The sequence below is a fragment of the Phycodurus eques genome, chromosome 1 (genome assembly GCF_024500275.1).
Source record: "Phycodurus eques isolate BA_2022a chromosome 1, UOR_Pequ_1.1, whole genome shotgun sequence".
Taxonomy (NCBI): domain Eukaryota; kingdom Metazoa; phylum Chordata; class Actinopteri; order Syngnathiformes; family Syngnathidae; genus Phycodurus; species Phycodurus eques.
The window spans coordinates 3,455,834-3,469,758 of NC_084525.1; positions in this window are offsets into that span (position 1 = coordinate 3,455,834).

The window sequence follows — 13,925 nt, forward strand, 5'->3', positions numbered from 1 at the left end:
TGATTTTGTGACAATAATTTTGCCAAGCTTCAACATGTAAAAAAATTTATTATTATTATTATTTTTTTTTTAAAGTACCGGTAAACCAGATAATCAGATGGCACCAAGTCCAATCATTGTCCAAGTTGATTTAAGTTTGTTGAACGATCTCCCATGCATTTGTGAAACTTTGGCATCTGACTGTATTTTGGTCTTCAACAGCAGGCTTAATGCTTTTGTTTATTTATATGATGGCCTCTGAACAGTTTGGCAATCGAACACATGACGAGGGCTCGGTACAAATTGAACTACGTCGCCTCCAAGTCTTTTATTTGTGTTTTCTTTGTTTAGTATTTTTGTTTGTTTGTTGATACCCTTTTACAGCGGAATCAGTTTTCCCTTGGATGCCCATCAAAGAAAAAAAAAACGATTTTTTGTTTTTTTTTTAAACGATTCAGAAATAACTTTTGGCTTTTCCCTGTCAGAATATGTGCACAATGATTATTACATTACAAGGAAAATTCATGGTCCAAACAAGTTGAAGGTTTGACCCCAAGAATGGATCGTGTTCCATTTACAAGAGTCCACTGTATGGTTTTTTTTTTTCAAACATACTAATCCAATGTGTGTCTGTCTTTGGCAGTTATTCCGCAGACAATGCGTCTTCCGGAGACACCTGGTTGTACCATTTTTTGCATTCAAAATGATCTGCAAACTGCCTTGATCTTCTTACGCAATTCATATTCATAAACCACAGCCTGTCAACAAATGCTGATCAGTGTTTGCAGTGTTTCGCTTGACTGAACCGAGACATAATGAATACATATTTCAATAAACAAGTGTCACCTTTCTAGCAGAAACGCTGGAGGACCTCTTGGGGACTGTGACATGTCCCAGGTGGCTTCACCATTCCCACTTGTCAGAGACAAGAACTTTAATCCCATCTTGGATAAACAGCGGCATTGTTTCAGGATTATTTTGTTTCAAGTGGATTTAGCATACATCAACCTTATTTTTACGTGTTGTAGATTTTCTGCCTCCTCCTCTTTGTCCTTTACACTGTTTTTAAACCTTGTTGACAGATTATCTCCTTTTGTTGTTGTTGTTGTTTTTTTTTTTTGTCAGCGTGTACTTACGATAGTTACCGTAATTTCTCATGTATAATGCGCATTTTTTAACCCCCAAAATTTTTCAAAGGTCAATAGTGCGCATTATACATTGGTATAGGAGACAATGAAAAAGACTTTCACATTTTATCAATGTATGCCGCTATCTAGAGGTTATGAAAAAGCTGTACACTTTCATTCCACTATGCCAGCGCCCCGTTGAAGTTATGAAAACGCTGTACACTTTCATTCTAGTATGCCATCTCGAGGTTATGAAAAAGGTGTAGACGACACTTTCATTCCAATATGACAGGGGTACATGGGTACATATGACTGCATATATGTACAATAGTGCTCATAAGTTTACATACCCAGGGAGAATTTGTGAAATATTATTTTGCTTTTGTTTTTTTAATACGAATGATGACTGAACAACAACCATGATTAATTTCTTTATGGTTATGTTTTGTTTAATGATAATGCTTTTCTGAAATGCTTGACAGTTTAATTTGAATACCATTAAAATAAAATGCAATGTGTTTTGCCTGGTCCTTCATGTTTTCTTAAAAGAATTGTACACATCTTACAAATGCCTTATACATAGAAGGCTTTTCCAGAATTTTGAGGTCAACTTTGGGGCTGCGCATTATACACGGGAAATTACGGTAATCCGTGCTTGAAGTCATTTAACACTTCAAGGTCAATAGTTGGCCAGTGTGGGTGCTTTGATCCGGACTTGCAATCGATACGGTTCACTCCTCTGGTAGCCTACATTTGGAAGGAGTTGGCTATGGCCCAACACAGTTGTTCACGCACAAGCACAAGCAATGTAGATGTGTCATGCAATGACTGTGACGTGACCGTTCCTTACCATATCCATCCATTTTCTACACTGCTTATCCTCCTTAGGGTCACCAGTGAGCTGGAACTTATCCCAGCTGACTATTAGCGAGCCAGGTATAGGCAGCCAATCGTACATAAGCATATAGACAAACAACCATTCACATCTCTGGACAATTTTGTTTTTAATTCACCAAACGTGGCATGTTTTTGGAATGTGGGAGGAAACCGGAGTATGGGGGCAACATGCAAACTAACGGCCTCTGGACAGTGACGCGGATGTGCCAGAGGGCCACTGTGACTTGTCGTATATGAGATGATACATTTCGAATGTGTTTTTCTTCTTCCGGTGCTCTATGTCTAATTCTTATGGATAAAGCAAACACTTGCAATAGAGATTGGAGCAGTTGCTTCGGAGACAGGCAGTCCCCAAAGTGTGAATACCTGTCAAACCGCAAGCTCACTCCCTGTTTGCCTCAAGTCTAATGAATAACATTCGAAAACAAGATTTCGATAGCAGCCAATTCACTGGCATTGAAAGGGAAGAGCAGCCTTCAGCTAAATGTATGGCTTTGACATTTATTCACTCAATTTTAAAAAGCAAAAAAAAAAAAACAGGAACTGTTGTCGAGAAAACCGTATTTAGTGTGTCCAATGTGTATTTGGCTGGAGCGAAGACCTTCAAGTGGTCACCAACCGTAGGGCACATTTGAACAAATTTCCAGATTGAAACCCAGGAGCACTCGACTGTCAGGCAGGCGTGGTAACTAATAGCCACCCTGATGCCAGTAATAATTGCAAGACAAGCTAAATTAAACTGATGAACACTGCATTGTTTGTTACCATGTCCTGAGTCCCCCACTCCCATCACCCAAACAAGTTCAAGCTCTGAGTGTCCACTTGAAATTGAAAAGATGGAGGACACGATCTGGCCAAGCATCTTGTAATCGCCCCTGGGGAGCAACGAAGTGTTGATTTATATAAACCTCAATGTTCCTTCTGCTGCTCAAAGATGATTGTTTGATAAGAGGTCACACGAAGTGCAACGCAATCAGATAAGAGGAGAGTTTTTAACAACCTGAAGGTTACACTTCTTTTGGCAGTATGTTTTTATCTTCATTGCTCTTACTTCTGGATCTTTCTCAATCCGAGCATTAACAAGTGCAAGATAGCCTTGTCCATCCTTTCTTTGCACCGGTGTGAATTCTCTGAATTTAGCCTTTATGGTGCAAACCTTGTAAATTAAAGGACCTCTCCAGTGCTGTGAACATTGGCACTTATTCCATAGTTTCGGACTTAAAAACGATGCAAGAAAAAACACAAATCCCCCCCAAAATAGACTGAGTAGTAATTTTACACTTGTTTTCTGAGGATGTAATTTGTTTGTGGCCCGCCCACATTTAGGTTGAAATCCCGCGTGAACCTGCTGACGTCACCAGCGGAAGACGAGCATGTTTCCTTATTAAACCAGAACATGTTTTGCGGCGAAATTGTCATCTACTTTGAAAGTTTTATTAGAGAATAGCTCGTGAAAGTAGTGATGTTAGATACACTTGAGTTGGCCTCTTTAGTTCAAATCGATCATTGTAATGCTTCGTTGCAGAAGGAAGGCAGCCACACCAGGTAAGTGCTGCAGATTCATTTCTACTTTTATACACCTGTTTTGTCAGCTCATCGTTATATTTATTGAATCGCTCATGGCTCTAAGATTGCAAAAAAAAAAAAAAAAAAAAAAGAGTTTGGGAAGATGACATGACACATGCGCTTACTTTTAAAGGCTTTTGTGTACGGTGGTTCGTACCATTTTAATCAATGACACGGTAAAAAAAAATTGCGATTTTGAATTATATTAAATGAGCAATTCAACGTAATTTCGTGTTGTGTTGATGTGTGTGTGCAATTGTATACAGTATGATAGCAAGAAGGTACTATACCATTTTTAACAAAGCGATGTTTGGAAACTCAAGCACGATGGTTTTTTTTTTTTTTTTTTTTTTTTTACTGAAAAGGTATCATTTTGGAGGTGAGGCATATTATTTCTATTTCCATTATATTTATCGTCATTTATATTTCCAGCATAGTAAAATTGTTTCAAAAACGGAACAAGGGAAACTCAAGTTAACAAAATGGATAGTGTTCCACCTTAGAGGTTCCGCTGTAGTCAACCCTAGCTTTACTGTATCCTGATTAAATCATTGCGAGAAGTCACAAAATGCTTTTCTGAACATATAGTAAGCATTTAAACCTTGCAATGTCTACTTGAAGGAAATAATTCAATCCATAAACATTTCAAAATAAAAAAAATGTTTAAATGTCTTTGTCCTCCCCTGTTATCTAATTAGTTGTTATCTAATGGCTAACAACTTGCTATTCTTACATTACTTAATCGCATTTGCATACCATATGAAATCTCTCACAATTTATCCTGTTCTTGATATTCCAGGATGTCATTTTCCAATAGGAACCAATGAAGTTTTTTTTTCAGACTCACAAAATAAATGATTAGAGTTTTGTTGCATGCTAAACAGTTGATTAAAAAAAAAAAAAAAAAGTCATCAAATAGCAAGTTAGAGATTATGTCTACATTTTTCGCTGAATAAAAACAACACCTACATCAATCTTGTATTGATTATGTGTTGTGTTAAGCACATTGAAGTTTATGAAGACACTCATATGTGTTATGTAATCAATGTTTCATATTTAAGACGCAGCTATTTTATTACAGACAAAGAACGAACATTAATTCAGATTCAGATGAGCAGCTAACACAATAAATGTAAAAAAAAAAATAAACAGTACAGTGCTGGAAATTGCTGCAAAGTGTTTAATTACATTCCAGGTGCATCTTAATAAATTTGAATATGACTGTAAAGGTGATTAAATTTCATAATTCATTTAATAACATGAACCCTATCTGTTAAATAGGCTGCAGTAAATTTATTAAACACATAGGAGTATACTATTCAGAAATAAAATTCTACCTAATTCCTGTATTAAATATTGTTTCGTCGGTGATATTCAAATGGCTTAAGGTAGTGATTTGGGGGGGTTTATTAGCTTAAAAATGATATATAAATACTTTTTAAAATTATGGAATATTTCACTCTTTATGTATTGACTCTATATTGTATGAGTTTCACTTTTTGAATTAAGCTATTAAAACAAATTAAGGTTTAGATGATATCCTAAGGAGTTGAGACGCTCGTGCATGTGTTAACATGATTAGATTTTGTTGTTGTTGTTTGCCAACCAGTCAGCCACTGTTTCTGTCAACTCTGCTACCTTTGTGACATGAAACCAAAAAAAAATGTTAAAAAAATAAATAAATCATTTCTGTGCTCATGCTGTTCTCATCCGATGCCTCCATTACAAAGGAGAACACACTTTGATGGTGCGTTTTCTCTCTGACTGGCACACTAATGATACCGGCTTGCAAAGTCTGTTTCATACCCATCAAAAGGCTCAGCTCGTGTCCATGCCACCGTGTGATGGTGCCAACTGAAGTCTTGTTGGGGGTTAACTCCCAATATAAAACAAACTGAAGTCAGAAGACTGATTATTTTATTTATGTATTGAAGTATTTATTTGATTTTTTTTTATTTTTTTTTGCAGCGATGTTTGTTGGACAACAGGTGGTTTCTCACATGTATAAATTGCGCCATCATACGGGCAAAAAGTGGTATAAGGCAGTTTCACGCAGATCCTTTTATTGACATAACAAACCGGCGGGCAGACAGCCGGCTCAATAAGCAAACGCAAAGTCGTGCATGTGCTTGTTTTTGGTCAACTAATACGACATACATTTTGAGCAATAGCAATTGCGAGCTTCTATTTGCAAATTAAAAAAAAAAAATCAAAACCAATACTCCACAGAAACTTGAGACATTGTTACTTGTCTGTAACTTCATTTTGTGTTGAAACATCCCTCGTGAGCATCCTTCCCCCGGAGGAAGGCCAGAGTGGTTTATCTGTTGCTTAGCAACCACTTAGATCCTTGCTGTTTGTAACTCTGCTTCTTTGCAGCGATTAAAGATGATATGTCGTTGCGAATGTAGCCGTGTCACCGACCCGAATCAAAATGGAGGCCAGACACAGTCACAGGTGGCACCGCAAACGGGCTTTTGCTCGAGAATATTCGCAGTAAACGCATGCAAGAGGATTGACGTGGAACATTTTCATCAGTCATCACAAAACTAACCTGCTGTTTTCTGCAAATCTATCAACATTTGTCTGCGTACTGCGGGAGCAAATATTCGCATTCTTAAACTTACTAAACTAGCAAACTTTTATGACAATGAGTGTCCCCCACTGTCTGAATAATAGCATTATTATTAGTGGTATTATTAACATCGTCATCATCGTTATTGTTATCAAGCTACCGAGGGTAGGGTTAAGCAACATAAAATAGACAATAAGACTAAAGTACAATCAAAGCAACTGCCCCCTCTAATGCAAATCCTTGAGCAATTCTTCCTGTTTTGTTTATTGTGGACGATGCTGCCCTCTGGCGGTGAGCATGGAGACCTGCGTCTAGAGATATTCTACCAATATACATACATATATATAAAATCTTACAGCATTTTGTATTATTCTCTGTTCATATGCTGTTTTAAGAAGCGATATGGCCTCTCTGTGCACACATGTCGAGCACGTAATATCCCATGTCCTGTTAACTTAAGAGGCAGCTGTGGTTTTACTATTTGTCTGGGTTACCATCGGGGCTTGTAAAATGTTTTCCTGCTTACGTTGATGTCACTGCATTGTTTGATGAAGACGTTTGAAAATGTTTAAATTTAGCCTCATTTGCTACATGAAGACAGGCCTGTAAAATGCAACTGTTGGAGCGAGTCACAAGGCTATAAAATACAAAATGTTCTGCCATTTATGAGGTTGGCCTAAGTCCAAAAACATGTTTCCTGACTTGTGTGTTACGAAATATCAATCATAATTTTTTGGTTTTTTTAAAATATATATATTATATATATCATCTTTCGAACGACATTGTTGGGGAGAAAAAGATTTCACTCTTAACTATACTTCATAACTTTAATACCTTCTATTATTGGGCACTGCATTTGTATCCAGAACAAAACAGATAGTCAATACCATCGCCCACACCTTCTCCACAAAACAGTGTAACAGAATAGAGGTCATGAACTCACTGTGTGTCAATTTGTACCATTGCACATGCACAAAACATATGGAAATTTCGATAATCAAACAGTTACATCAATGTAAATACAATTACGACTTTGTTCAACTGGAACACAGTGAAATCCTTGCGATCACACATTAAATTTCAGCGGAAACTGTTACTGTTATTGACCAAAGATTGGCGATATCCTCTCACGGTGTGTCTGCTTTTTCCCCACACACTATGAAAACTCCTATTTTTGTGTTACATGGAGAATTTTTTTTTTTTTTTTTTTTGAAACAAATGCTTTCCCAACCAGTAATATTTTACCCATCCAGTTACGTGTTAAGATCTGAGCCCCTCTTCGATATCACGTTAACAACTCTATCATCCGTTAAAAAACTGTAAATCCTTGGACAGTTTCAGCCCGTACCTCATTTGAGGACGCAAGAATTCTCTTTGGAGGTACGCATACTGCTGTCCACCCTCATAGAGCTTCTTTTTCCGGATGCGCCACACTTCTTTTCATACCATCTCACTTCCAACATTCCAGCACAAAACATCACTCCACTACCTCCTTACTGGCAACACAGGGAGATGTTTGCCATCCACCACCCGTGCAGCAATGCATCCATAGTCAGTAAATAAAACGGTTTCAGAATTAGTCGTCGTGTACAGTATTTCTGAGGCCGCTGCAAATAGAGTTTTTTGGACCACTGTACGCCTTTGGAGGATGCAGCAGTTATTCGAGGCTCTAGAGACACCAGCAGCTTCCAACACCTGCTCGTTGTTCATCAGTGGCTTTTTAACAGCTGCCCACTTGATGCCGATGCATTTGCGTCACTGAAGCTTTCCTTAACATGCCTTCATCAGAACTTAAGTGTCCAGTTTTTCCCCCCCCTTTTATACGGCATTGCACTATTTCACATTTTTCATAAATTGAAAGACCCTTCTTTTCCCCACTCCTGCATAGAAGCTCGAACATGTTTAATAATAATTACACTAAACTCGGGAAGTGAACTATCTAGTTTGTCCAAGATTGACGTCAGTTATGTAAACAGAGAGGAGAAACAAATTTTGCAAAACGTTGCCCAGAAAAACTGAAACGCAAATGTTGCTTGAACATAATTTTGACTAAGTACTCCCTGGATCACTTAAAATATGCTCTGAAGCCTCGACACAGTAGGAACTGATCGCTCCACCTAAATTGAGTCTGACATATTTTGGATTTGCACATGGATAGTGTTGTCTTTGACATTGTGCCAAAACCCTAAAAAAAAAAAACTTTCACAAGTACTCTATGCTAAATTTATAATACAGCTGCATCAACGTTACTCATTCAGTGCAGTTTGGCGCATTCACAGATGCAGCCATGAATGGCGTGATGGCATGCTAACCCCACGGAAACATGTCCTTCTTGTAAGAAGGACAAATTGCAGCGTTCCTGGTATGTGTACCAGGAACGCTGCAATTTGTGCAAATGTGTCAGGTCCATAAATTTGGAGAGTGAGAAGATGAAATGATCTTGTATCATGTCCATCACTCGGCCTGTTTTATTGATGACATTTCAGTCCTCGGGCATTGATGAGACCAATTCATAATGATTATGTACCACTAAAAGTTTACACACCCCTGTACAATATTTTGTTTTTTGTAAAAAAAAAAAAAAAATTATATAAAAAAAAACATAAATCATTTAAGATCATACACCTGTGAAATGCCGTTTAAAAAAAAAAAAACTCACAATCTAGAACTATAAGAGTATTGGAACCTCATTTGGCTTTTAATACAGTCTCATATTTACTTTACAGTATTTACCTATTACCTATCCTTGCAAAAGCCTTACAAATCTATCAGCCTTACAGATCTATCAGATGGCATCTACCATGCACAGCCCTTTCGAGGTGACCTCAAGGATTTCCGTGGTCTGGTTTGGCCATTCCAAAACATTCTTCATCTGCGAACCAATTTTCCTTCCTTGATTTATAGACGTGATGGGTGACGGGAGGATGATGGCCGACTTTTTCTCCATTCTTACCTAGAGCAGCCACAGACAGCTTCAATTGCATTTTCTGCAGCGTGGTTTTGTGCTATGTCACGCATGAGAATTATTTTATTGAGAACGGCATGATTCTTCTTTTTATACAAAATGGTCACTTATATATATATATATATATATATATATATATTTTTTTTTTTATTTTTATTTTTTTTTTTTTTTTTGGGAGCACCCTCATTGGACAAACATCTCACTTCACATTATTCCAGCCCAAAACTTCACCAAATCCTTGCTGATGTCGCAGCCAGGTGGCAACATGGTGGTTATCCAGTAATCATCCAGAACGCTATCCACCCGAATCATCCCAAGTAATACGTAGTATCTGAGCCCACTGTTTCTCTATGTGAGCGTTTCTCAGGGGTGGCCGAAATACAGCTTTATGCATGACTTCAAGCCTCTAAACCCTGTATGTAGGAGTTCCTGGGACTTCAGAGACATCAGCATCTTCAAGTACCTACTTGCTACTCATCAGTGGGCTTTTAACAGGCGCTCTCTTAATACAATGCATTGGCCTGGCAGAAACTTTCCTTAATATGCTTTTCTTGGATAGAACACTGAATGAGTCACTAAATGTTTTCACAGATTTATTTATTTTTTTAATATCCATTGTTCCTTCATTACTTTCGCAAGCACTGGATTATTCCATGCTTTTCATGAGAAGAGAGAGACGAGCCTTCTTTTTGCCGATTACAGTACGCATAAAAACTGTGAATTACTTAAAAATGTGAAACAACTAAATTGCCTGTAATGGACCTTATACATGGTATTAAGCATTTCCGGTGGCAAAATCAGCAGGCATCCCATTTTCCACAGTCAATATACAAGCTACTGGAATGGCATTTGACTGAAAATAAACCTCTTTCATTAAATGTCATAACGCGGGGATTGTGTAATAAGTATATTCAATAGTTTGGTGCTCGTTCGTTGAGATTGGAATGGCATCAAGTTTTTACTTTTCAAAGAAGAGGAGATAGCTTCTCCAGCCTCCAACACTGCAGTGTGCCACTGTTCAATGTCAACTCAGTTTTGAGTTTGAACACATTCGCTGCCATTGACGGCGTTAGAAGTCAAATATCCTTGTTAACTGGGAAGGCTGGCCGTGGATGAGTTAATTAACGTTTCCCATGTTATCACTATGCGTTGAGATGTTAACCGAAAGTTCAAATGTCACCTTATGCCGAATGCAGAAGTGCTTAATACAGAGAATCCACATTATTCTTATCTGGGAAACTAATTATAAAAGGTGCTTTTAGATTGATATCAGTGACATAAGTAGACAGGGGACGCAATGCGCAAAAACTTCCCCAGAATAACTCAAATCTTTATTTAACTTAAATCATTTAAAGATGCATCATTTGGGATCAAGATAGGAGTCGGGGCACAAATAGTTACCAAATGGTATAAAGACCACAGAAACTGGGGGGGGGGGGGGACGACATATGGCACTTCAGATGTCGACCCAGCTGAATTGCTTGAGCGGGAGCCTGGTTTTCCGCTGTGATCCCCCAAAAAAAAAAGGGGGAATTTCAGATGCAGAAGGTATTTTGTGCCACCTTAAGGTAACTTGACTTATTTCCGTCATTCAAACACACTATTAAGAATCACAATTTCTTTGCAATTTCAATTCTTAAAAAAAAAACATCTGTTTGAGGAACTAGGTGCACATCTAAACTGGCACACATTATATATAAAAGCTTTACCAACACTGACAGTAAATAGCACCACTTGATGAGTCACAGTACAAATATGTTTTTTCTCTGGATGTTAAATAATAATTTGAATCCCTGGCTCTGCAGCACCTTTATTTGCCTCCATTGTCCATATGTTCCAAACAATTGGAATACCATCTAACTGAAAAATAGCAGTGATAACCAGTGGTGGTGTAATATGTACTGTATATTCAAAGGTTCAGTGCAAGTACAACTTGTACTTTACGAGGTCGAAAATGGCAACAGAGCTTTTTACCTTTCAAAAGCGAGGCGATAGCAACTCCAGCCAGCACTGTGCCGCTACGTTCGACTCACTTTTGAGTTTTAATATGTTTCCCATGTTGCCACCTTGTGTTTACAAGCCCACCGGAAGTTCACATGGCACCTTACACGGAAAGTGGAAGTGTTGCGTGGATAGAGCCCGGTGGTTGCACACGAACGCTGTGCGGTACAGTGAAGGAAACTGGGGATAACCTTTCATATGTAACAATAGTTTTTGTGGCATTTCCATGATTCAATCTTTAACACCCTTTTCCATGGTAGGCTACAGGCGATTCTGGTGTGCATACAAATGCAAGAACAAGATTATATAAATTGAGGTAGAGAAATGTTTGCCTCGACCGGTGAGGTTTTGTTATTGTCTTTTCAAGTCAACGGGTTCAAATCCAAGGGAAGTCACGAGTCATTGCGAGTCTTTTAACATATTGTCAAGTCGAGTCTAAAGTCATCACATTCATGACTCAAGTCTGACTCGAGTCCAAGTCATGTGACTCGAGTCCACACCTATGGGAATAAATGTATCTCTTCATTGTGTTCAATGACAAGATTTAATGTTGGAGTAAACTATCAACTAACAATTCCCACATACCGTATATATTGAATTATGAACTAATTAATATGAATATGAATACGTTATACTTTAAAACAACATGTACATACAGTACAGTCCTGGAAATGTCACACATGAACAATTGGGGTTTGAGTTACCCAATAATTAGCAATATCAACGTGTGTGTGTGTGTGTGTGTTGGGGGGCACAGTTTAGTTTAATGCTTCAGCAAGGGGTAATCACATGCACGCACATCCGGTTCCCTCTACACATGACAAGTTTACATTAGTAGAATCTTTTAGGTGAACTGACGTCGCACTGATTAGTGGGTTGTTGGACCGTAGTTATGACACTGAGGACACTAAAGAATGAAAACCGATGGTTTTCATGTAATGGGATTTGGTGGGGGGCTTTTTGGTTCTTATTTTGACATTGACAGAACAGAGGAGGGTCATTGGCACTTCTTTTTCCAATGCATCTTCTGAAGCCTTCTAAAGAGGTTGGGATCAAATGTGATGAATTGTCTACAAATACACATTGACCTGGCGCAGTTTATTTATTTGAAACCTTTTTTGATATGATGCAGTCAGTACAGCCTGGAGTCACAGGCCTGTGATTAAACACATTCGGAGATTTTAAAAATAGTGTCGAGTTTCATTTACGGGAAAAGATTCCCTTCATGTTGCTCAGCATGTTTGAAGGCCCTATCATTGTCTTTTAGCTTTGCCGGTTACGTCTAAACACTGGGCCAGCCGTCCCGGCCCATCCCGGAACCACAAATAGAAAACCATATGAGATCAGAGGGTTGCGCTGAAGAGAACCGCTAACTACAGTGTACAACGTGTGCATCCCAGAGGGGAAGCCTCACATTATTACCAGCCTAAATTTCCATCACTCACAAATGGCTGAAACGGAATCAGACAAGCTACGTCATGGGGCATTGCCTTGCTCAAACTTGCTCTCTTGCAGTAATGCCTTATTCTCAACGAAATGAATGAAATCAAATTAAACATCGAACCAGAAGAGCAAACGCAGGACAAAGGATGTCCAATATTTCTGTTGCACAATGCTAGCAAAACTTTGGTAAGGACCTAAAGTGCCATTGAGGTGTATAGATGGTTACTTAAGCACCATTTACAATGTATTTTTTTAAGTGACCGTCTTGCTCAATTTGGGTGTGCATCAAGGCAGTTAGATGAATTCAAAAAGAAAGTGACCTTCGGAAAGTCACTTAAGACTGCGGCTGACATGCACGTTTCTGTCTATTCTACTATATCTATGTTGCTGTGTCTGCTCGTTAAAATGTTATTTCGGTTGTGTCATTTCTGATGAGTCATTCATGATGTGTGACATTTCTAACATAACCGGCATATTGCAATGTAGACAGTTACATATGAGCTTACCGAAGTTGTGAAGCTCCACCAGTTTTCCATATAAAAACAATTCATTTTCTGTTCCACAGTTAATAGTAGGACTGCGCCTTTCAGACAGAACTAACCAAAGCGAGACATTGCTATGTCTGAAGGGTGCATTCACCCAGCTGTTGCGGGTTGTCCTATTCACATAATTAAATGTGTGTCAGGAGGACCACAATTGCTTTCAACACAAAGGGGGACAGTGAGTCTCGGTTGTTAAAGTGCAAACTCTGGTCGTAGCTAGCAGTTGGCCAATAGAAAATAATAAGTAATCAAATTCCCCGGTCGACTTCAACACCCAACCTGCTTTGTGATTGTATACAAGACGTCAAGTCAAGAAAATGTCCACCACTGAATGGAGATGTTTGTTGCATAAATACAAACGTAACTCATGGTTTGATCAATTTATCTCAACAAGGTCACCGCATGACATGTCTGCGCGATATATCCGTGGGGGGGGGGTAGTCAAAGATTGATTGTCGAGATCGGTTGGTAAAGTTAGGCAGAGGTCAAAGATGCAGCACTGTAACATTCGAGACAGATATGGGGTTTTCTTATTTTAACTTTTACTTTATCCACACATCTTGTATTCATTTGCAGGACTAATGTTTAAAAAAAAAATGAAAGAAAAGAGCCTCCACAGTTGATTGAGGCTTGATGACGGTTAGAGTTTGACCCTGGAACAGATCCTTTCTATTTTTGGATGGGAATTTTTTTTGTTTGTTATTTTTGCCCCCAAAAGTGAAAAAAAAACAAAACAAAAAAAAACCAAAAACCGAGGTCGACCCACATTCCGGAAGGGCTTGGGTTCAGTCTTGGAGGTTCTGCCTAATTTCTTTCTGTGATGAATGACG